This window comes from Anser brachyrhynchus, assembly GCF_964034855.1.
Source record: "Anser brachyrhynchus genome assembly, chromosome: 18".
Classification (NCBI taxonomy): domain Eukaryota; kingdom Metazoa; phylum Chordata; class Aves; order Anseriformes; family Anatidae; genus Anser; species Anser brachyrhynchus.
This window is the reverse complement of record NC_137711.1, coordinates 10,366,672-10,389,911: the sequence shown is the minus strand read 5'-3', so window position 1 is coordinate 10,389,911 and position 23,240 is coordinate 10,366,672. Positions and strand designations below refer to the sequence as shown.

The 23,240-nt window shown below is 46.9% G+C and overlaps 1 long non-coding RNA gene across 1 annotated transcript; it reads right to left on the bottom strand.

Annotated features, from left to right (window-relative positions):
• Positions 1-327: 327 nt before the first annotated feature.
• On the bottom strand, positions 328-2,481 carry LOC308180140. The gene is made up of 4 exons (XR_013940763.1): positions 2,326-2,481; positions 2,103-2,260; positions 1,261-1,346; positions 328-1,079 (listed from the first exon to the last, which is right to left on the bottom strand). It is a non-coding gene; the product is annotated as an uncharacterized lncRNA (long non-coding RNA).
• Between the last annotated feature and the right edge of the window lie 20,759 nt (positions 2,482-23,240).

Below are 23,240 nucleotides of genomic sequence, written 5' to 3'. Positions count from 1 at the left end.
CTGGTTAAGAACTTTCAGCAATTATTTTTTATGCCAAAACACAATGTTTCACATCTGAACTATTCCAATGGGAAATCAGAATTTGTTTTAGAGGGCTTTTGCTGGAAGTACGCATTCAGCAAGTGGGGGGTCTTCCCACCTCTCGTCTTTCCTGAAGAAACAGAAGTCCATATTTCCCTTGGAAGTTTTAATTCTTTCAAGAAAATATAGTTTGTTTTTAAGCTGGAGGTTTCAGCTGATTTGGCTGAAGTGGCATGTTGCTACCTCTTGGGCTTTAATAGTTTAATTTTACTTTTTTGAAAAAAATAGAAAAAACTTACTTAAATGGGAGCCTTTGTTAGAAAAGGTCACTACAAGTTTTGGAGAAACTTTTGTCTAATTGCAAATTGTTCTTAATAACACTGCATTCCATTTCAGATTTTGTTTCTCACTATTTTATTTACTTTCTGCACCACAATTCCTAGTAGGAAATTTGAGCTAATCCCAACTTTGGAGATATTAACAGCCCTTTTTTTGAGCATGCTATCAGAAACCTGTGAGCATCAGCTTTGATTTAACAGACCTCTGAAGTGCAAGTCTTTTAAATGGAACAGTTCTCAAAAAAATCTCTTTAGGATCAGCTCCTGGTAAGTCTGCATTATCACTATTGATTCTGACAATTCTTCACATTTCTATTGAAAGTGGAAAGCATTTCTCAGCAATTATCAAGAAATATTTTTAAAAATAAACACGTTTATGGAAGTGTATCTGATTCTTTTTTGTATATATGTTTTTAAACAGGCACACTTTTCCCTTTAGAGTCCACAGAAGGTAAACAACTGACACAAAGATTCCCACCCCAAAGCCATCCCATAGTGATTTTCCATTTCTGACTGGCTCTAGCAGCCGCTCAAACCTAGCTGCACAGAGAAAAACAGAGAAAAGCTGTTCCAAGCCAGTGCCCCAGCCCACCTCTGCACCCCACAGCGCCCGATCCCACTGCTGCCTGGGCTGAGCAAGAAGCCGTGGGACTCTGGCTTGGCTTAGCACAGTAGGAAGAAAAAAAAGTCTTTCCTTTAGAACTTCTGTTTTTTCATAGCCTGCAAAAAAATAAAGACCTGAAATCAACCTAGTGATCCGACAGCAGCCAGCCTTACACTTTATTCACGTGCCACGGTGGAACCAGCCCAAGTGTAGCACCAGAGAGAAGGAGCCAGGAGTAATTCCCTGTGTTTATTTTCCCTTGGTGTGTGAAGCCGGCTGCCAGGCAGAATCACTTACCTCATGGGCATACGGCACCACTGTGAGCTGGGCTGGGGGCAGAGGCGAAGGCTCCAACCTTTGACGTTCAGGGGTCTTGTGCCTTCCTTATAGTAGAAGGAAAAAAACAACAATTTAGGTTTCCGGCTGAAAAAAAAATCATAACGATACCTACCAAAATCAGTGCTTCTCGCCCCTGTGGCTCTGAAGAGAAGCACGATATCAAGTATAACAAATTTCTTCCACAATGACCTATTTCCACTCAAAACGACATGCCCTATTAGAAGCCCTGGCATATCATCAGGCACTGCAGTGGCTACAAAGGCTTCAATTCAGACACAGCTCTGAATAGCAGCCACATTTTGGAGGCCTGCAAAGGCTGTAGCAAGGCTCAGCATGCCACCCTCTTCCCCCTTGGCAGCTCCACGGCAGCCACTTACAGGGCCTGAGCAATGGAGAAGGACTGCTGACCACCACCCACCTCCCAGAAGGGGAAATCACCCCTCCTGCACGGCTCAGAGCAACCAGCACCAGCCCACAGGAGCAGCAGACATCCACAGGGAGGTCCTGTGCCCCCCCCCCCCCCCCAGTCCTTCCCCAGCCATCACCCACTGACTGCTCTGCAGAGAGGGAAGGCAAATAAACTGCAGTAGCCATAAAGATCTACTTTATTGCCATCAGCTGATTAAAGCACCCAGTCCCTCAGTCTGGTGCCCCCAGGAAGCATCCCCACCTTACCCCAGCTTCCCTTGGGCACCATGCCCCCAGGGGTCAACAGACCCTCCCTTTGCAGGGCCAGGGCCCCCCCTCCCCAGGACCTTCTGCAGGGTTTGGCTGCTCAGAGCTCCTTGCTTCATCCTCGCCTCCGCAAGCTGCTGGTTCTCCCTCCTGGAGGGGCCCAAAAGAGGTTTCTCAAGTGCCTTTTGAAAGGCAGGCTGCTGAAGGGGCTTAGAGGCTCCCACAGCCAGCTTCAGGACATGACAGTGGTTGGTTTTTAGCGCAGGTTTTCTGCAAATCCATCCTAGAGAAAGATGAAGAATTAGAGGCTGGTAAAGGGGGAAAAAAGCCCTTTACCTAACAGAGCACTTCAGCAGAGGCTCAAAAAACAGTTCTGTGCAAGAACTGCAAACCCCAGGCCAGCCCCTCTGGCAGGTGGGCTTTTAGGAATGCAATCGCTGGTGGAAATGGGAACACCTGCATAGAGAGAGGTGCCCTGCAGCTGGGCTGGGGACAGCTGACCAGTGCTCAAGCTCTGTGAAACTCACCAATTTTAATACTCCCACCTTTACCAGTGCCACAGTCCCACTGGCACTGATGTGCCCCCTGCCACCCTGCAGTGCCCCACAGCTCCTTAGGCACCTGCCTGGCTTTTCCCTCAAACAGCAGAGGCAGAAGCCCTGAAGAAGATGATGACCTGTTAATTCCTTCATCTCACCCGTTGTTTTTTCACTTTTACTGTTATTGCAGAGCTTGCAAGTGCTCTGGGACTTGTGCTCCTAGCAATCACCTGCGCTGTCACATGGATGGGCTTTGGCTCCACGGTGAAATGGCTGAAGGGGGGCTGTGGCACTTCTCATCCAGCAGCACCTTCCCCAGTATCACACTGATCCGCCTCCACTTCAGTCCTCTATCAGTGAAAAAAATACATTGTGTGAGTGACATTAAAAACCTCCAGAGCCGAATGAGGCTCCCCCACCTGCTGCCCCGCAGCACGGGGACAGCAGCTGGCCCCAGCCAAAGCAATGCCCCCGTCCTGCAGCAGCGGCGGCTCTGTGGGGTGGAGGCTGGATGGAGGTGCTGGGGTGCTGCTGGACGGGGGTCTTGCAGAGGGAAGAGGTCTCCACATGCCCTTCCTTCCTCTCCAGTCAGCGCTTTTCATCCCAGCCTCTTTTTCAATGTAGAACATCTCACTGTCACAAGAAAACTTTTCTTTTTTTTTTTCCCCGACAATGGTACTTGAAAGCCCTCAAAGCTGCCACTTTTCTGTGCTTTGGTTTTGTTCCCTTTCTTCTCCTGCTGGCTCTCTGTCCTGCCCTGCAGATGAGATGTCTGTTCTCCCCCTTTAGCTTCCCCACTTGCCTCTGAAAAAGGAAGAAGAAAAAAGCAGAAGAGAAGAACCTGAGAAAAGAAAAGCAGAAAAAAGACAGGATGATTAAAATAAAAATAGGGGACAGCTTGGGGCCAGGTTCCTTTTCCTAGTGTTATTCTTCTCAAAACATTAGTATTTTTTATCACTTTTTTTTTCTTTGACAATTAATTTTGTCAGCTCTATCTAAGTTTGTTAAAGATGTAAATGGGGAACTAAGGCGTGGGCTGGCCAAAAAAAGAAAACCACATTTTTTAAAATTTCCATTTTCAGAACCAATCTCCGTCCTCACAACCAAGCGATGCTTTGCAATCCTTTCACTCTGAGATTTCTCCTAGGTGTTGGGGTCTCTGCTACATTTCTGTGACTTTTGTTAACTGCATTTATTTTCCTGTTCACATATGTTAGGGTTCCCTTTACCTGGATGCAGAACTGATCTCACACACAAACCCCAGCCCACGGCCACCCTGCTGACCACAGCCAGGCTGCCAACAATGATCAGAGACCTGGTCTTCAAGAGGGCTGCAAATACTCCCGTAAGCAGCTAAATCACCTGCTCCAAGCCAGAGGAAGCCAGCCAGATTTAGCTCATTGGTTTATTGTGATCAGAAGAAACCCTGCAAGGAGGCAGGACAGTGGTAGGATGCAGGGCAGGGCATTTTCAGGCCAGCCCAGGATGCCCACACTGGCTGGGAAGAGGCTCCTGAGCTTTCTGGGCTGCCCACAGAGCCTTCAAGTGCTCTAACCCAGAGTGCTGGGGTATTTGAGATCTCAATTATTTATGTGTTCATGCTGTGGGTTAATGCTGACTGACACTAAAACACTGCCTAGATTTAGCTTCATAAAATTTTTATCCCCACTATGAACTGCAAGTCTTTCTCCAATTTCATTTAAAGGAAACAGAGTATTGAAAAGCCTACTGAGGAATTCATGAGCAACCAGCTACAACCTCACTATTCCTCCTAGCCAAATCCTGGGACTTGATTACCATGGCAACATATCATGATTTTAATTCCCTTCCTGATTGACCCTGCACAGAGACTAGTACATCTGCTTGCTTTCCTAGGAGCTTGCCATGCACTTTGGGTGTAAGGTGCATGGTACTTGCTCCTTAGGGCCCGTGAGGGATCCAGGAACAGATGCCACGTCCTTTTAGGGGTGAAACAACCAGAAAAGGTCAATAAAATTCAGCAAACCCAATGCAGCCAATGCTGTTGATGCGCTGACCTTTGAGCATCACAGACACGCAGGTGTAGCCAGATCAGTGGGAGCTCCTGGATGGAACAAGTCTGGGGTATTTTGTGGGGTTTTACTTATTGCAGCAACGAGTGGCAGCCTCCACCACTGTGATGAGAACTGGATGAGGAGTGTCTACAAAGATGCAGCTTCTCCAGGGTTGACAAGTCTTTGCTTTGAGATTTGTCTTATTTCAGCAATCACTGCACTCAAAGGAATTTTTTCTCCATTTGTCCCACTAGAGCTGGTTGCAGGCACTGGAGATGCCTTTCCCAATCCATTCGCTGTACCTGCATGAATACAGCATCATCGCTGAGAATTGACAAAGCTCGGTGTGTGCCCATGTCGGTGTCACCCTCCAAAAGATGATTTCAAGCACATAAAATCAATGGCTTGAGGTGGAAAACCCTTGTTCAGACTCAGAGACCATCAAGGAGCCCTGTGTGTCACAGACATTTGGGTGCTCACTTCAATGCACTTCATGCATGGAAAAAAATAATCAGAATTCTGATTCTCGCTTTAATATCTCCAAATAATAAAAGAAGTGTGAGCACACACTTCTTATGAAGCAGACACACAAACCCTTGTGATCAGCACTGACAAAGCAGCTTTGTGCATCAGTCACTTGTCACTGCCCATGGAGAGGACTCTTGTAGTTTGGACCTGCCCTCTGAACTCCCTTAACCTGCATTATACATCCATATATTTATTAGTATACTATATGAGATATATATATATAATGCCCAATTTTGTTGCAGACACCCAGAGACTCACAACTCATTTAAGCACAGACAATACACAGGAGATTCACCTTTCTCTAAGCCCAGGAATGAAAGCTCCATTGGAAGGAGCAGATTGAAATCTTAGCAGTCCGGATGTAGCTACCAGGCGGTGTGTTCCTCCACCTCAAGAGATCCAGCCCTTCCTCCTGCTGAAGGGTTAAAAATTTGAACAGAAACCACAGTATTTTCCTTCTTTCTCCGAGCTGTTTTATTTAGTTACCCTTTCATTATTGTTTTCCTTCTTCTAAAATAAAAATAATCTAGGTAATCAAAATCATAAAATGGATGTGAGCAAAATGGGTACTGCGGGGTTTATAAAATACAAATTTCCCTTTTCTGGGAAATACAGTCTCTTCTGCACTTAAACTTTTCAAGTCCTGCCCAGCTCCAAAGGTGGCATGGACCCCATAAGACTCGTAAGCCCCCGAAGAGGAAATCACTTAAATATCCAGCCCTCCTCAGGACCCGCTTCAGCGCATGCAGGGGAGCTGCAGCCTGGTTTAAGCGTGGGCTTCAGCACTGCCTTGAACAGGGATGCTTTCTGCATGGGACCAGGAAAAGACCGTCATTAAGAATAAATTAATGAATGTCTAATAGATGAGCTGGGTACCGCTGAGCCTGCCCAGCGATGCCGTCAGCAGGGGCGAATCGTGCAGCTCAGCTAAATGTGCTCGAGCCGAGGGACTGCCACCGGGCTGAAAGTCTGACCTGCATGAGGTAACCCAGACACAAGCAGGAATCAGCTCCTTCGCCAACAAAGGAGCCCATTGGGTTTGGGTTTTCTTTACCCTTTTTTCCCCCCCCTTTTTTTTTTTTAAACTCTTCTGAAAATGACCCAAGAAAAACCTTCCTTGATGTCAGCCAAGCAGTTACTGGCAAAATTTCACTGACATGAAAACAAGGAATCTTTCTTACAGGTTGAGTGTATCCAAATTGCTCCAACCCAGTCAAGCTCTCTTTTATTTTTTTCCATTCCTTTATTTATTTTTGAACTGATAACTGTTCTGTGCATTTAAGTCAGCCAGAAAAGGGGAATTCCACTTTGATTTAGGAAAGGAAAACACCAGTTATTAGCCCGAGACATCATGTAATCTCCTTTAGAAATTAACTGCTATTTCCGAATGACTGGAAAATCCTCAGAGAAGGGCAGGTCTGAATTCTGGGTCTCCTAACCCCAGAGAAGCTCCTCGATACCCTGCGTAGTGGCAGGTAAACAGCTCAGAGTCTGCATTTATGTTGAAAAGCTTCTTTCATTGTCTGTTTTCCACATTAGTGCTGAGGCTTGAACTACATAGGAGATGGCTGTGTTTGCAAATGAGGTATCCCAGATCCTCTTCAGTGTCTGAAATAGAATCCAGTACACCCCAAATAATTACCTTAATGGTTTTTCAGGTGTATGGACCCCAACTTTTGCTGTAGATCCTTCCAGAGTTGTTATTTTGCCCAGAAAAATCAAGATTTTGGGGGGAAGATGCTGCCTTATAACCACTGATTTCATCAACAGCAAGAAGGAAATTCTCATTATTTTAAATGAATCTAGCTCATTTTAAAAAGTCCCATATTATTTACAAACTGGCAGATCTACCCTTATTTGTCACTGCTTCATAGAAATGGGGGAGATGGGCAAAAGTTCAGGTTTTACCCTTCTGATCCTGCCCGGCGTGGGACGTTCTGGTTTCACACAGACAGCCACCTGCGTATGAAGGTAACGAGCTCTGGGTTATCTGACGAACTTCCAGCCATAAATACTTACATCTCTGCTGCCTGACGCAGCCTCAGAGTGCGATTGTTGGTATCTCCCCATGTGTGTGCAAAGCCACGGAGACGTTGCACGGTGCATGGCGGGCACCCAGTACATGTACGCATGCAAAAACACGTGGGAAGGCATCTGTGCAAGGCCCTGCAGCAACCCAGGCTGAGCCCAGTCCCTAATTTTGCAGGTGTACCCATATCACTGAGGCTTGTGGAAGCTTCCTCTCCCCGTTTTCTTATGTTCAGAGCAGCTTTGACCGAGCTGCAGAAAGGCAGGCTGATGGAGGGGCTCGGGCTCAGTGCCGGTCATGGGCAGGGTAATCACTAACGAACACGCTAACCCATAGGGCTCGGCTTCATCTTCATCTCTGCAGGGCTGCTCCTCCACGGCCCGGCCGTGTGACTGGGGCACATGGCTGGGCTGGGGATCCTCTCGAGCAGCCTCACTGATGCTGCTGAAATGGCAGTGCAAGCCTGAGCTGTCACCACGGGCTCCTTGCAGTCGGGGCAGAGAAACTGCCACTGCCAGAAGATGGTACGGTTCACACTAAGGTAGCTGCCCAAAGCAGAAAAATTTCCATCCTACCTTACACACCACTGAAATTCAGAGTCTACATCTACAGAAGTCCCACCTTGACCTTTCCCTGTATCTGAGCTCACCTGCTGGCTGCGGGCTTCCCCCCTCGGGTCCCTCCGTCCTGGCTCGGGGCGAGGATCAGCCTGGTCTGACGCGGGACAAGTGGCCTCACTGCAGGCAACAGCAGGTCCCTTCCAGGAAAAGATGCAGCCCCCTGCCAGTGCTAGAAGGAAGGTAAGACACATTTCTGTGATCAAGGCACCTTGATGGGTCTTTGCTAAACGGATCTGTTATCTGGTTTTCTCCCCATATTGACCCAAATCCACAGCCAAGTGCAGGATCGACTCCTGCACGCACACTTGTTGCAGACCTTGGTGAGACTCTGGGAAGACAGATGTACCGCTGGCGGCCCTGTACAACGATGTACATTTTTATGCTAAGTACTTTTTTTTTTTTAATGTGCTGATTTGTTGGCAACGTGACAGCAAAGTTAATCAGACCTTTCATTGCTTTAACCAGTTTTAAAGGATTTGTAATATTATACTCACTTATTAGAGAGCAGAAGGAAATTGTTTGTCTGATTCAGAATCCGTTATTTATTGTGCAGTAAGAGCACAATCACCTAATGCAGTCAACAGCAGGATATTTTATCTGAGTTTTAGGGAGGTGGGAGTGGAAACCCACTATCCCATCCTACCAAGTGACATAAACCTACTGTGATCTCAGAAGCCACCTCCTGAATACTAAAGAGCTGGGACGTAATGGCTTTTAAAGAATATAGTTTCCAATTAGGTCATTGGTTTCAAACACAGGGTGTACTAAATTAGTAACATTTGGTGGTAAATTTCTTTGAAGTTCTCATTAATCTTGGTCTTGGATTTGAACTTTTCTTGGCCATGTTCCTCATAGAATTTGGATCCTGGTTATGTCAAAACAACTGATTAGCCCCACAGTTTGAAGGCAAGGGGGATTAGGTAGGGCGGGTGTTAGATTTCATGAAAGGCCTATTTACCTAGTCGTTTAGCATGACCAAATGGGAGGGCAGCCAACAGGGGCGACGTGCTGGAAGAATTCCAGCGTTCCTGGCTCATTAGAGATCTCTGCAGCAAATGGTAGCGTTGCACTTGTGATAGCAGCCACTGTTCACATCCAGCTGCCTGCTGGGCCCAGGCGAGGGCCGAGGATTTCCCCTGCCCCGCGAGGGCCCTGCTGCCTGGTCGGTCAGGCCGCCCACTTCTTCAGCTCTTGGGAGATCAGAGGAAAGGAAGAAGCACTTCCCAGGAGCATCTTCAGGCGGTGTTGCTTCTTCTTCATGAATGGCCCAAAGCAAACTTCACCTAAAAAATCAATTGAACGCTTTCTGTCAATTCCAACACATTCAAAGTCAGGCTTCTGAATAGATCAGTCACCAAAACCAAGAATTGTTTAGAAACTCGTGGTGATGCTCTAACGTGGCCTTTATCTGAAGGAGCAATAAGTTTAATTCCTGAATTAATGAACCACAGCCCAGAGAAGAAAATACACAGTGAGTCATGGCAGCGGCAAAGCTTGGGAAGTTCTCAATAGGACATGCTACAGTGAATCCAACCTGCAGCACACTTGTGTCCATGGTGCACATCTCCTTCCTGAGGGCTCCAATTAGCCAAGGAACAAAGGAGTACACCCGGAGGCCTTTCCGAGAGATCACAGCCCGGTGACAGGGACCTGACAAGCAGAATACTCGGAAGTTTCACAAAGAAAAGTGCTCTCACTGGAGCATTCAGCGACTGAGAGCAGACCGAGAGCCAAGCTACTGTCTGTCCCCAGGGGACATCTGATCTCGAGCCAAGACAGAGTGCCAGCCCCGGAGGGTGCAAGGCCAACGTCACTTCCAGGTCAGGTGGATGCATGCTGGCTTGGCACAGCTTCAAGCCCCCGTCATCTTGTGCAGTTACCGCTCACTTCCATGGGACCAGAACGGGCAGAACGGCATTTCCAGGTGGTAAAGCTGCACGAGACACGAGCCAGCCTTCACACTGCTTGGCTGCTCTCAGCAGTGCCCGGACAGCAATGCTTCTCCTGTTTGTCCTGCAAAATAGACCTGGTAGCCAGCATGACTGCGTGGCTTTGCAGCTGAAATGCACTGGGAAATAGAAACTGGTGCAGCAGTGGCGGTGCTTGCTAAGGAGGACAGCACAAGTACTCGGCCCCAATGGCACGGTGTAAAACTAAGTACAACTCATCTTCTTCTTGGAAGGAAAAAATAATCTTGAGATTGTGATTTCACTTGAGAAAATTCTACATCTACGTTTAGATGTAGAGCTTAGCGATATGGTTTAGTGGAGTACTTAGTGTTAGGTCGGAGGTTGGACTCGATGATCTTGAGGTCTCTTCCAACCTAGAAATCTGTGAAAGATCTGTGTGAAAAAAATGACTGGTTCAGCTCTAATTTTATGCGAAACTCTTGCTTCCATCTCTAAACAATCTACCTAAAACACTTCATCAGTGCTCAGAAAGTCCTCTCTCACACCAAAATGCCACGATTGTCTAAACTCAGACCTCGTTCTCATGAGCACCTAATACACAGACTCAGCTTTCAGCATGGGTTCAGCCTCCTTGACTCCAGCAGGGACTCTTCTAACATAAATAACATTCCTACATATGCCGAGGTGTTTGCAGGATCATGGCCACACAATTAATACAGAACTAACTTTAATAAGCCTAATTAGGGTCATTCCACAATGGTGCGAAAAGTAGCACTGATACCTTACTGGCTGGGGAGGGAGAAATCACAAGTCTGATCGACCACGTGTTACTTCCCACAACTTGGTGACCTCAGGGTAGGACTTCAGAAATCCCTCCTATAAAACTGGAGCTACAGTAAAGAGACCTGGCTGCATTTAGATGGAGCCATGGAAAATACCCTTTTATTTTTTTTTCTCAGCAGTACACCTTGGCTCAGAACCACTTCTTCCACAGTTAGGAGCTCAGTAATATCCCTCACATAATGATGTCAAAGTATGGGAAAAAAACCAAAGGGGGAGAACCAGTGTGTAAGAGGCTTTTTGGAAGGACCATATCCTAAAGAAGCGGAGCTTTTTAGTGGTGTTCAGTAAAAGTTACACAAGGAAGAAAGAGAACTCCGATGTGGCACTTGTTTTCCTGGGTCCTCCCCAGTGAACCCACAAGACCTTGAGCTGTCCCTGAGCTTTCAAAGGAGGGGCTGGCAGAAAGCTGGGGGGTACCCGCACCTCTGGGAAGGAGGAGACGTGTCCTGTCCCAGTGCGGTCACTGATGCTCTGACACCCTTGGACACTGCACAGCCAGAGCAAGCAGGCAGCGAACGCACGTGCTCTGCAAGAGGAGCTTGGAGTTTTCCAGGGGAAAGCATTTCCTCTGGTTCTTCTCCAATTAAAAATCACTCGGTGGCCTACAGCAGCTTCTCATCTGGCATATCGTGAAACCACTGTTTCAGCACAATTTACAGCCTTTTGGGGAGGGGAGAACGTGGTTATTTAGTAACTTCCCTGCTCGCCCCTAGGAAGGTCAGATCCTTTTGTTCCTTGCCAGAACAGTGAAAGCCGTAAACTACAGGAGGGAGAGCACGCTGGGAGCCTGTGCTGCGAGTGCATGCACCTGGATAACCCTGCAAACAGCCGTGCACTGCAGGCAGGTCACGCATGGAGAAGCAGAATATTATGGGACCGAAGCACCAGAGCACGGTATGCAGCAGCAGTGCTGGAGGGCAGTTTAAAAGCCAAGTGCTAGAACACAAAGTGCATGGATTAGGTGCATTTTATTGAGATTTGGATGAAATCTGCCACTTGTAACCAAGCGTTCAGTGGACACCAGGAGAGGCTGATCCCTATTAATTTCCCCTCATCAGCCTTTTTCCTGTTAGGAGACGGAAAATAGCAAAGCAAGATTCAGCCTTTCATCCCCACTGCTGCTGGCACCTCTAAAGCACGGTGTGGTGCCCAGCTCTGCTGTCAGCGGCTCCCTCAACTTGCAGAGCAGTGCGATGCCCATATGGGCTTATGGAAGGTTAAAACAATAAAACAAAAAAGAGATGAAACAAAAAAAATAAGGCATAATAAGGAAAAATAAAGCATAATAATGAATGAGAATAACTTGCCAAGAAGCCCCTCCTAAAAGAGAATATTTGCTAATCATTTTTAAAATAATAAGGATTTTTAAGGAGGAAAAAGCTAGCAACATTATTTCCTTGCTATTTTTAGTACTCAAAATTCTGTGGATATTTAATTATTGTTATTTTCAGACACCCCAGGCAGGCTCGCATGACACAGATGCTGATCTCTGAGGGAGAAGCCACCTGAACAGGCACAACATTGTTACACTGTTTTCCCACAACTTCTCTGAGCTTCCAGACAGTGGTTTGGGGAATAAGGTTAAAAAGTCCTCAGGGCGCAGAAAATCCACCAGTGAGAGAAGGAAACACCTTCCATTGTCACTACACATTTGTTAACATTTCATTTCACAAGAAATCGATACAGACCAAGTTGTTTCTGCCAAAACCACAAAGGAACAATGGTCCAGTCACCCCACCCCAAGTTTTGTCACCCCACCGAAGTATAAAACAAACATTTTTCCTCTGCCTCCCCTGTTTACTCTGAAAAATATTTGTCCAGGAAGAGCCAAAACTTATCTTCAGGAAGCTTGCAGAGGAAAGATAGCAGATGAGAAAATCGAGAGAAGCATTTTGAATAGTCCAGGCAAAGAAGGCGAAGCAGTGTTTCCCAGCATCATCTTCATCTCAGCTTGCTTGCTCAGCCTGACAATCAACATCTTATTATGCAGTCCTAACATTTCTCTGCAATTTAAACACGGCATCAGTAATGGTGTGTGATCTTCAAGGTCACTTTCTGAAGAGCTGTCTTTAGCCCAGTGGTCGCTAGCTATTTAGGAATAAAAATGACAATTTCACTAAAGCAAATTACATCCTAGAAGTGTAATACACTTCAGCAAGTGCAATGGAAATGATCAGATGGGGGATCTGGCTTGGAATGCATTAGCTCTCATGTGTATAAAGCACGTTTCTGGTATCCAGAAACATTTCAGTGTAGTCTTCAGAAAAAATGTGTCCCCCTTTTTTTTTTATCTCCAGGTACATTGATTTACAATTATAGGCCATTTAAAAAAAGCAATCCCTTGCTATTGTATATGCGTGCACCAGCCTATCTAACATGCATTTCCTTGGATATCCTTTACCTTGAAAAAAAAAAAAAGACTTTATCCCTGCCACGCACAGGCAAATATTACATCTTGCACATGAAAATCTCCTTTAACCTGTCGTGCCGTTTATTTATTTTTCCATGCTCTTATCTGAAGAGAATCTTTTTCTTCCCTCCATACAGCAATGTGATCCTTCTGCTTTAGCCAGAAATTGTTTGGGCATCACCGTAGTTCCTGTGATGGTCAACCGATGTCACCGAGGCTGGGCTGTGACATCACAGACCAAGCAGGTTCCTTTTGGGAATGGGTGGATTTACCTACTCATGTTTAGGCAGTGTTGGCAAGGCCACATGGTGTGTGCTCACCAAACCCATAAGGAAGATTTTTCTCACCTCACAGTGGAAGAAAAGATGAACCGAGGTTGGGGAAAAGGGAGAAGGTTTGACAATGCACGTTCAGACCAACCTGAAGTGAATGCTTGGAGAAGATGGCGGCCTTACCTATGGCGAGGAGAAGGCCTGGTGGTGAGGGAATTGCATGGAACAAGGTCCCTGTAAAGCCCTGTACATTTGATTGAGGAGGTAACTCAGCTAATATACATTACATACCATGATGCATTTACCGGGAAATTCTGAAATTTTCATGAAAGTACAAGAACCGCAAAATAATTGCCAAGGACATGTGTTTGCAACTTGATATCCCTCCTCTGTTTCTTGGATTCACTTGAAGTCTTCAGGTCTGCTGATATTTTTGATCAAAGCGTTCCTCTCTCACAGGAGAAGCCAGAACACTGCCACCTTTAAACATAAGTTTTAATTTAAGTCACTCTATTTACCTCAGTCTGATCTCTCCTTGATGTGATACCCATAGAGAATGGTGGAGCCACTGCCTTGACACTGAGGAGGGAAACTTTCCACAAAACAAAAAAGTTGGATCAAGTCTAGCAGCCAGCAGTATAGGGCAGTTTTCACCCAGGAGAAGCAGGGGAGACACGCTCTGCGCTGTAAGCTCTGGGTAGGTCCTGTTCCCCGTTACAGGTGAGGCCACCCATGTCCTCGTAGCTGGCAGAGGAGCCCCAAGGCACCCAAGGGGCATCTGGGAGAAGCAGAGCAAACACTAGTGGCAATAAGCACTGTGACCAAGAGAGCAAGCATCTCATAGGATGTCTACGGTGACTACGTACCGGTGGCCCTACTCTGCCAGCCTAACCACCACTGAGGGGTAATGTCAGTTGTTTCCAAATGACTGTTCTTAAACCTTTAGAGCCAACTGACCAGCAGGAAACACATGGTTCAGGTGTGTCACTGTGATTTAAATCATCTTAATATGTCCCTAAATCTTCATGTGCTGCCCATTTTTATGGTGTCAACTGTCCCCACACTTTGAAAAATTCAAACATCCCAAAGCTGGGAACAGGACCAATTTGCCAAGAGCTCACAGACACGAGATTAAAACCTAAAACATTAAGAGCCTTCTGGGGTTTGGGTTTCCCCCCACTTCCTCTCTCACCGAAATCAGGAAGTGCAAAGAAGCAACTGTGAAAATAAAACTTAGTTTCTTTTCAGAAAGTTACTTGAACTTTTTGAACCTTCTGTTCCATTTCCATTTAGGGCAAAAATCCAAGATAGTTATTCCTGTACTTAAGCCAGGTTCGGTCATCCTTAGTAATTAAGGGCACTAGATCAAAAATGAAATTTAATGTACCAGTAACACAACCACAATGGACCTTCATAAAACTTAACCACATGGAGAAGTGGGTTGCCTGAGATCTGCCATTCAAGCAGGCTTTATTGCATTTATATATAGAATCATGAAAAATAAATTAAGAATGGGGATGACCCTTTGTCTGCCTAGGGGCCCAGAAAAGATGTTTGCCTCTGATACAGTTTGAAAATTAGCATTTTATAGGGCCTGGGATGCCGCCTGACACAAAGTACTTTAAAATTCTGTAAATAATGTAAGTAAATTAACAAGAGATAGTGACTACAATGAATAAAACATAAGTTAAGTACCTTTCTGTTTCCCCTGAAACCTGGAGGAAAAAAGTGACTAGATTCAGCTCTTTGGGAAAAAAAAATTGCAAGTACTCATAGTGCTGGGAGGAGAATACACAGATAATTTAGAGAAACACCGAAAAGTCACTCTGAAGCATCTTTGATTCAAGTCTGAGGAAAGACAGACTCTTATGGAAAGACAAGTCCCTTGGGGTGAGTGTTTGCTGCCTGCAGGACAGGCTGGCCCTACAGCCCTGAGGGCTCAAGATGGCCACCAGGGCCTGGCCTTACCCCGCCTTCCTCATCCCTCTGCTCCCCTGCTGGGGTCTTTGGCAGACGCCTCTCCTCGGGCGGTCCTTTCTCTGACGGTGAATGCTCCCGAGAGCTGCTCTCCAAGCCCAGCACCGTGCTCAGGGCCTGTCCCTCTGGGAGGCTAAGCACAGCTCAGGGGCGTCCTCACCGCAAAGCCCTCTGCTGTCACCGCAGCAAGTCAGAGCTCGGAGGGGCAGGGAAGAGCAGGGAAGCCCAGGGTTGGTGCTTCTTGCTCTGTTGTAACGGATGTGACTGTAGCTGACGTGCTTCAGGCTGAAGACCAAGACCACCACCAGTCCCAAGCCACTTCCCGTGTTAGCCCAGGGCTCCCCCTGCTTCATGAAGTCCACCTGAGAGCCTGGACACGACTGAGCAGTCCTAGCAGGGCTCTGCAGCACGGCATGGGGCTGTTGTGTAGACTGTCCAGGGACAGAGGAGAGCTGGGCCCTCTCTTCACACTGACTGATGTACAGATGGGGCTGCCCACTTGCTTGCACAGCCCCCTACGTCCTTTTAAGAAGAGAATCTCTTTTGGTATGACTTTGGACAAGAAAATGAGTTGCCTATTTGTGAAACAAAGCACGTGTCTCAAAGGAGATCTATGAGGTCAAATGCATTACAATCGGTGAGGCATTTGGTTTCACGACTCATATATTTGCATTTACACTTTGGATCTGGCCTTGAAGGCCTAACCCGACGTCCCTGGCTAAGCCAGAGCAGGAATCGTGCAGCAGCACGCCTGCTCGGAGGCGCAAGCCTTATCAGATGGGCTAGAAATATGACAGCAAAAGCCTCTCCCAGGATGTTTTGGCTTGTGATCCGAGATGAACACCTGGAAGCAAACAGGAGCCTGGAACAGATTAAATGAATTGGCCAGACTTTCTCATCTTGTTAGCATGCTCCAGGCTTCATTTATGTTTTGGACAGGGTTTCAGAGTGCTTCTTTATTTGATTCAAACCAGATAGCCCATCACAAATCTAAAACTCCTGCTTGTATCAGCATCGCCCAGATACTGTCCCTGCAGAAAAAGGTCTTTGTGACAAAGGCATCTCTAACAGATTCAAATGGCGCACACAGATTGGGGCATTGCTGCAGATAAAAGCTAACAGTACGTTCCACTTTGTCTCCTCTTCTCCACCTTTTTCATCTCACTTCTTTGCTTCTAGTTTCACTGCCCCAGATCACAGGAAGATTCAAACTGTGACAGCTTCCAGAGCCTGCCTTAAGACATCCAGCTGCAACCGGTAAAAGGACAAATAATATCTCCTCGGAGAGCCCCAACCACAGCCACACCATGTGCCATGGTTGGGATGCAGCTGGTGTACTGCGTCCCACCAACCCAGCCAACAGCTTTTATTAATTTTCCTCTTGAGCAGCAACTTTCCTATCTCCCTATTTATGGAAGTGACTCAGAGGTCCCCGTGGAGATGAGGTTTTCGTAGCCATCTCCTGTCTTTAGGAGATGCACAGCAAGGACAAGGATGCCCAGATGACACCAGCGATGACGTACACACACTGCCATAACACTCCGCTCTGAGCCACCAGCCCCATTCCACCCCCAGCTCTCATAAAAACTTTCAGGCAACACGACGTCTTGTAAGATTTAAGTGGATCGAAAATGTAGTTGGGTGCCAATAATCAACCAAGGAAAGCATAATGCAGTGGAGGACCCAAGACCGCAACAGCACTGGCGTGAGAAAGACAAGGGTCATTGGCCTCAAAGGTCTTCATTTATGCTGCTCCTAGACCAAGGGGTTTCATCACCGGGGGAATCCCAGCCTGCCTTTTTGCATCTGCAGGTAACAAGAGCAAAATCCTTCAAGAGAAATGCAGCAGCTTCTCTTCCCCTTGCTGCTGCTGAGGACCCAACATCTCATCGATCGTTTCCACATGGTTTGTGCTGACAGTATGAAGCCGTGCTCCGCACAGGCATTAAACTGCTAACATCAATTACCAAATCAAGAAAATGGAAGGATTTTATCAAGCACCGTTACTGTCAGATCTGCCTGTGCGCAAGGCCTCCCAGCAAGCATATAAATCATTGAGTTAAACTGTAGGGAGGTGCACTTGGCCCTGCGGTGGGGAGAGCTTTGCTCACAGGCAAGGGAAACAGTCCAGAGCCTGCACCCAACCAGCCCCTGGGGTCCTCTCAAGTCCTGCACTGCCCTGGGCTTGAAGCAGGAAGAATTTGGGTTCTACCCCAGACTTTATCATTGATTCATTGTCTGATCTGGGGCAAGGTACAACCCCATTTTGTGCCTTGATTCTTCTAATTTAAAATGGAAATGAGTCCAGACAGCTTCTGAGAACTGCTTCAATCCATGGGGAAAGAAGAAACAACAACAATAACAGAAACAAACAAGCAAAGGTCTTACAGATGCCACAGTATCGGGAACTGACAACTGATTGTATTTCCTCTGCAAGAGCAGAAATCTACTCATTTCCCTATTCCATGACTTTTGGTCAGAGTAGCCACTGCTTAGGAGCTTTTCTCAGAGGACGCCAGAATTTAAAGCTCATGGCTTTACAAGCAGGCAGAATGGTTTTGCTGTTAAAACCAGTTTACACTGAAAAATGCCCAAAACATTTGCCTTCTGTAGCCTCTTATCATTCCCCTGCCTTCACATACCAACACTATCAATTTAGCTGTAGCTTTGTTCAAATGCTATAGAGCACCAGGCAGAAAGTTTCATCTGTGTCAGAAGCCCCCCACCTTTTAATCATTTTTTTTTAGGGAATTTGCAATTTAATACAAATCAAACCTGCCTCCCCTGGGCTGAGGGCTGGCTTGGATACCGGCTGGACAAATTGGGGTTAGCTGCTTGCACACTCTAAACGAAGCAGAGCTGGACAGGGCTGCTCAGCAGAGTAATTTGCCATTCCTGGGACACGACCAGGCTGATCTACACCAGAAGCAGCTCCTGCAAGGGACCTGGCCTTCAGACACATCTGCAAAGCACCTGATGCTGCACAAGGGACTGCAGGAACTGCGGGACCCAGAGGACAAGGTGGTGCATGGGAGAGAATTAATCAGAGAATTAATCTTAAATTAAAAATTTAAGAACCCATGGCCTGGCAGTTTCCTCCTGGGGAGAGTTACAGCACAGCTGGAGGAGAGGCAGAGCTTTCCCTTTGCACACGTACTGCACAGAGGCTGTACCACCTCCGCGACTTTCCTAAACAAATTGCTGTTTTACTTGCCACACGTCCTTCCCTCTCTCCAGAAAGGAAACAACCAAAAGATAAGGAAACCTTGCCTTTTCAGCTGACATTTTTGCTGAGTCTGAAGTCACGTTACTGCAGCACCCCAGCCTGAGCTAATCCCACTGCATCTCCCTCGTGCAGTGTCAGCATTAGCTAGCCTGATTTTGTAGGGAAGAGGCTAAATTAGAGCATTTACTAGCCCTGGCATCCTTCCCTGTAGAACAGCCAACTCCCTGACCAAGGAGACTGCATAGTTATAGAAAGGAGAAGCAGATCCTTTTCTTTGGGATTTCTCCTCTTCCCAACAGTTGGAGCGGGTGGGAGCATCGCCCTCCTCGTGGCTCCATTCCCTGCAGGTAAGGCAGGGACAGTACAGACATTGTACAGATACGTGCTCTTGGAGCCAGCAGCAGGAACCACGCAAGAAGAGCAGACAGCGGCTGTATTCTCCCACCCTGCCGGCCAGGAGACCAGGCTGTCCCCTCCGCCACCTCGGGACACGGACAAGGCTCCCCAGGGAGCCCTGGCACCAGCCCCGCTCCCTTGAGCACCACTGCTAAAACCCCAAGCAAACTCAACAGAGGCTTCAGAAAATAGAAACTGGGGCAGGCAGCAGCGCCCGTGGAACAAGCGGGGCTTTATCCAAACATCTGCACCTCCGCTCCCATCACCCGTCAGGCCAAACAAAAACAAAGGCACAAGCTTTCCATTTTCTTCTTTTATTACCCACCTTAAAAAAATAAAACAAAACCCTGGTCAGCCCCAGGATTCCTATTTTTATGGAGACCATCCTGCCAGGCTATTGCTCCACAAGGACGTCATTAATGCCATTTACAGCTCGGCTAATAACCGGCCTCTCTGCTGCTCAGTAGGCGAGAGCTGTGGAGGAATCATTACAGAGGCGATCCCAGCAAAACCTAATTCTGCCTGGCCACACGCTGGCAGGGCCAAAGCGGCAATCTCTTGGCGTCCTGGCTGTAAAATCAAATTAAATTAAAGATCCCACTTCACCAACGGCCTAATGCTAATGTGTGTAGCATTTCCATTAAACAATGCTAGCTACAGAAAACATACACGAAAGCACTTCAACAATTTAATGGGGAACATTCCAGTAGGAAACATTATTAGATTTTCCTATTAAGCTGCTCAGGGCACACACTCGCTTAATAGACGTTAATTACATTAGCACGGCTGCAAATTCAGCCCTGGTGGAATCTAAGTGACTTTTGCAAAATTGACTCAGTCCTGCAATTTCTGCTTTAATTTTTTTTAAAAAAAAAAACAACACCTTTTGTCACTACAGAGAGAAAATTGGAACCAAGCCACCGTGTCACCACTTTTTCAGCAGTGGCTTTAAACCACTTCAGCGTACTGGTAGATTTTGCTTTCACATTGCCAGAGTGGAATTTTGACTAATTTCCCAGCTTGGCAAAATAATCGGAGAAAGCTCATGATATTTGATTAATGGCTTTTTTTTTTTTTCCAGCAGAAAGAATAGTTGACATTAGAAACAGAAAAAAAAAAAAAAAGGTTATTTCAGTTAGTATTTTTGTGAAGCCACTAAAGTATTTCATATTTCTTCTAAATGTGTTTGTGTTCTATTATGTTCAATGGGGATTTAAATACACGCTTTCAGTTAACAAGGCATATAATGATTAGCTTAAATCAAGATCTAATTACAGAAGATTGTTGACAAATGGTTTCAGACAACATGTAAACGCAAGCCAAAGAGCACTCTGCTTGCACCCAACAGAATTAGTCTGTTCAAGATAATTAACTTTGGCCTGGACATACCATCCCTAGCATTTGGGCCTGTGCTCCAGACAGCTAACCTCAGCCACTTTTCGGAAGATTTGGAAGAATCTCCAGTTTTTATTGACTTCCAAGGGATCCTAAGCGTGGATTTAGGCCTCCCCAGCCACATCATCAACCCATTACTTCTGCCTCAACGCTTAATATTTTGGTGGTGCAATTTCTGTTTGGTTTCGCTGTCCACCTTTACACCCAACTTTTATTAATGAAAAAAAGCCAAGAACCTTGAAAAGCTGTGCAACAGCCTCAAAACTGACTCCCGTTGCTGGGAGTAGGCCACCGGCCAAGGCCGGGGCTGGAAGGCGCTCCCAGACCCCCAGCCCCACGTGCACCTTAACCCCCAAGGGGATTTATGTCCCTACAAGCACAGGAAGGGCACTCCCACATGCGGTGCAATCTCCTAAATCTAAATTAGTCCTGCTGTATTTTAAATTCAATAAAGAGCTGATTACTCCAGGCCCTGAAACAGCCTTTCTGTTCACTTAAACTTTTCACTATTAGAAATAGTAAACACAGAAGGCACTTTAAATATATCCGAAGCCTTATCCTAATCCCTTCCCTTACTCTAAGCCTGTATGATTTCTAACACGTGTTGCATTAATAATTAAGATGAATTTAAAGGAAGATTAGGCCTAAATGCAAGACATGGGAGGTGCTGGAGCTAAGCACAGTGGCACAGGAAGGTAAAGGCCCCACCTGAGCCATGGCTGCCCTACCCCTCCTGGAGGACACCCTCTCTATTTACCCGCACCTCAGTGCTGTTGCTCCTGGTTTAGGATCTCAGGGGAGCTTTCTCAGCCTCCAGAGGGGGAGATCAGCCCGGAGGTTTCATTAGCTGCCAGCCTGCTGCTTCTGCAGCACCTGGGACCTGAAGCTCAGCGCGTGCCGAGGGCTCCATGGTGCTAGGCCTCCGCTTCCCACGGGCAGCACAGCGTGACAGCCTCAGCACCGCACGGGTGCTGTAGCAGGAATCCTCCAAAAGCAGGGCCCTGGGTGAGCATCCTGAAAGAGCATTCCTGCTCCTTCAGGGACTGGTGAACCTCCGTAGCTCGTTACTGTAAATTAAACCCAGCACGGGGGCACCTCCCAGCCCAGCTCAGCCAGGGACAGAGCAGTGTGGATGGAGCAGCTGGTGCTGCCCTGCTCCTCCTCTCTTCAAAAGAAAGAGAGAAACAAAGACCTGCATTTTGTTTTTGGAGTAACAAAGACCTGCGTTTTCCCCAGCTGTGCATCTCCAAGACCCATTGCTTCCTAGCCACCCGTCTCAGCAGACAGGAGCAACCACCTCTCCCCAAGCTCTCACAGTCCCTCTCCTCCAAAGGGCGCTAAGCCCAGATCTTCTTGTGCACAAAGGTGCCTCATTTTGAGCTCTTCCAACGTGAAACCAGCAGGGTTTAACCCCCAAGGAGAATTTTGAAGCTGAGGTGCTGCTCTCTGCATGGCCGGCCACTTTGCTGCAGGATAACCCCATGCCCAGCAACGAAGGACTCGGTGCTAACTCCTGACCAGCTGGGTGGAGGCGGAAAACCATGGAGGGGAAGGAGAAGGTGTTCTATCACGGCAGTACTGGGTCGACCTAAGGTTTGAGGGAGTTTGGGGTAACTTTTCTCCACTCAGTCCCTTGCAGCTTGCTCTGAACCCTCACCAAGGGCTCCAGCTCCATGTCCCGGCGGCAGATTCACGTTTGCACCTTTCTGAGCACACCAGAGAGGAACAGACATTTCCCTTCAGTGCACCAAGGAGGTGGAAACAAGACACTGCTTGTCTCGACATAGGATTTCTGACGGCTTTAAAGCAGACAGACACAAACTGAAAGCCCCCATTAGCAATCCGTCACCTAGGCAATTGCTCATGTTCTGTCATTTTGGCTAAAGTGTCATTTAGAATAATTGGCCCTTTTCAAAGGCCAAATACTATTCATGAACCCTCCCTTAAAACTACATACAGCCAATAACATCTCCAGCATGAAGTCTTTTGGGCTTAAAACATCTAATTAAGCAGATGATAACATCAACACAACTTCTGCTCCACTCCAGGAGCTGTCAACACACAGGACTGACTTTTTTTTTTGCAGTTTTTATCATGAGATCCATTATACCTGGCATTTCTCTTACATCCCTAGCACAAGGACTCATATGGTTATATATGCAACTCTCAGCTCTTTAATTTAACTCCATTTTCAGCATTAATGCTTGCAAGAAAAAAAAAAAAAAAGGACTCTAAAAGTCATGACCCAAGTGTAATTGAGGCTTCAGAAGTAGAATCTATTTCAAAGCAAAACAGAACCCCTCCCTGCCATCATGCCCTCATTTATGACAGCAAAGCTAGATTCAGAATCACTTAAGATATTACTCAGCTCAAGTGATGCATCAGGAACAAGGCTGCAGCTAATCCGCTGAAAGCATCACTAAAACCCCAAAAGCACAGAGGGACCTCGTCCCATCTCCCACATCCTCCTGCGTGCTGGGGCAGCTGAGCTTGGCTGAAGCCCTCCTCCAAGGAGACTGGTTGACTGCAATGATGCCAGGTGTTTTATCCATTGCCCCAAAAAATAAGCATTAGGCAGGAAATGCACAGGCTCGGGCGCGCTGCTGTACCAGCAGGTCAAAGGACTGGAAAGGAGAGAGAACTAGATGGGAGACAAGGCTGAGCAAGTTTTCCTGAGTAGCCTTCTGTGATGGGAAAGAAATCTTCTTATTGAGTAGCTGGTGGTGCTGGGGATGGCAGAAAGATGCAGAAAGGAAAACACTTTGAAGTGCAGCTAAACAGCACAAGTGCTCTGCTCAGCCCAGGGAAAGCCTCAAGCCAAGCGCAGCCAGCGGCAAGCACGGGAGGGAAATTCAAGCCTGAAAGGGATGTTTAGTTTGGGACAGCAGATTTGTTTTCCCCCAGCTGCAACCCAGACACTGTTTTTCACATTGCAAGATGTTTTCATCTTGCTCACGGCATACACAGACGAGGGACTTTGGACTGATGGCAATGGCCTCCTGCTAAGGACAATTCCACCATTTTAAGGGCACCGAAGGCACAAGTGAGGCTACTTTTCTGTAGAAGGGACTATAGCTGAAATACT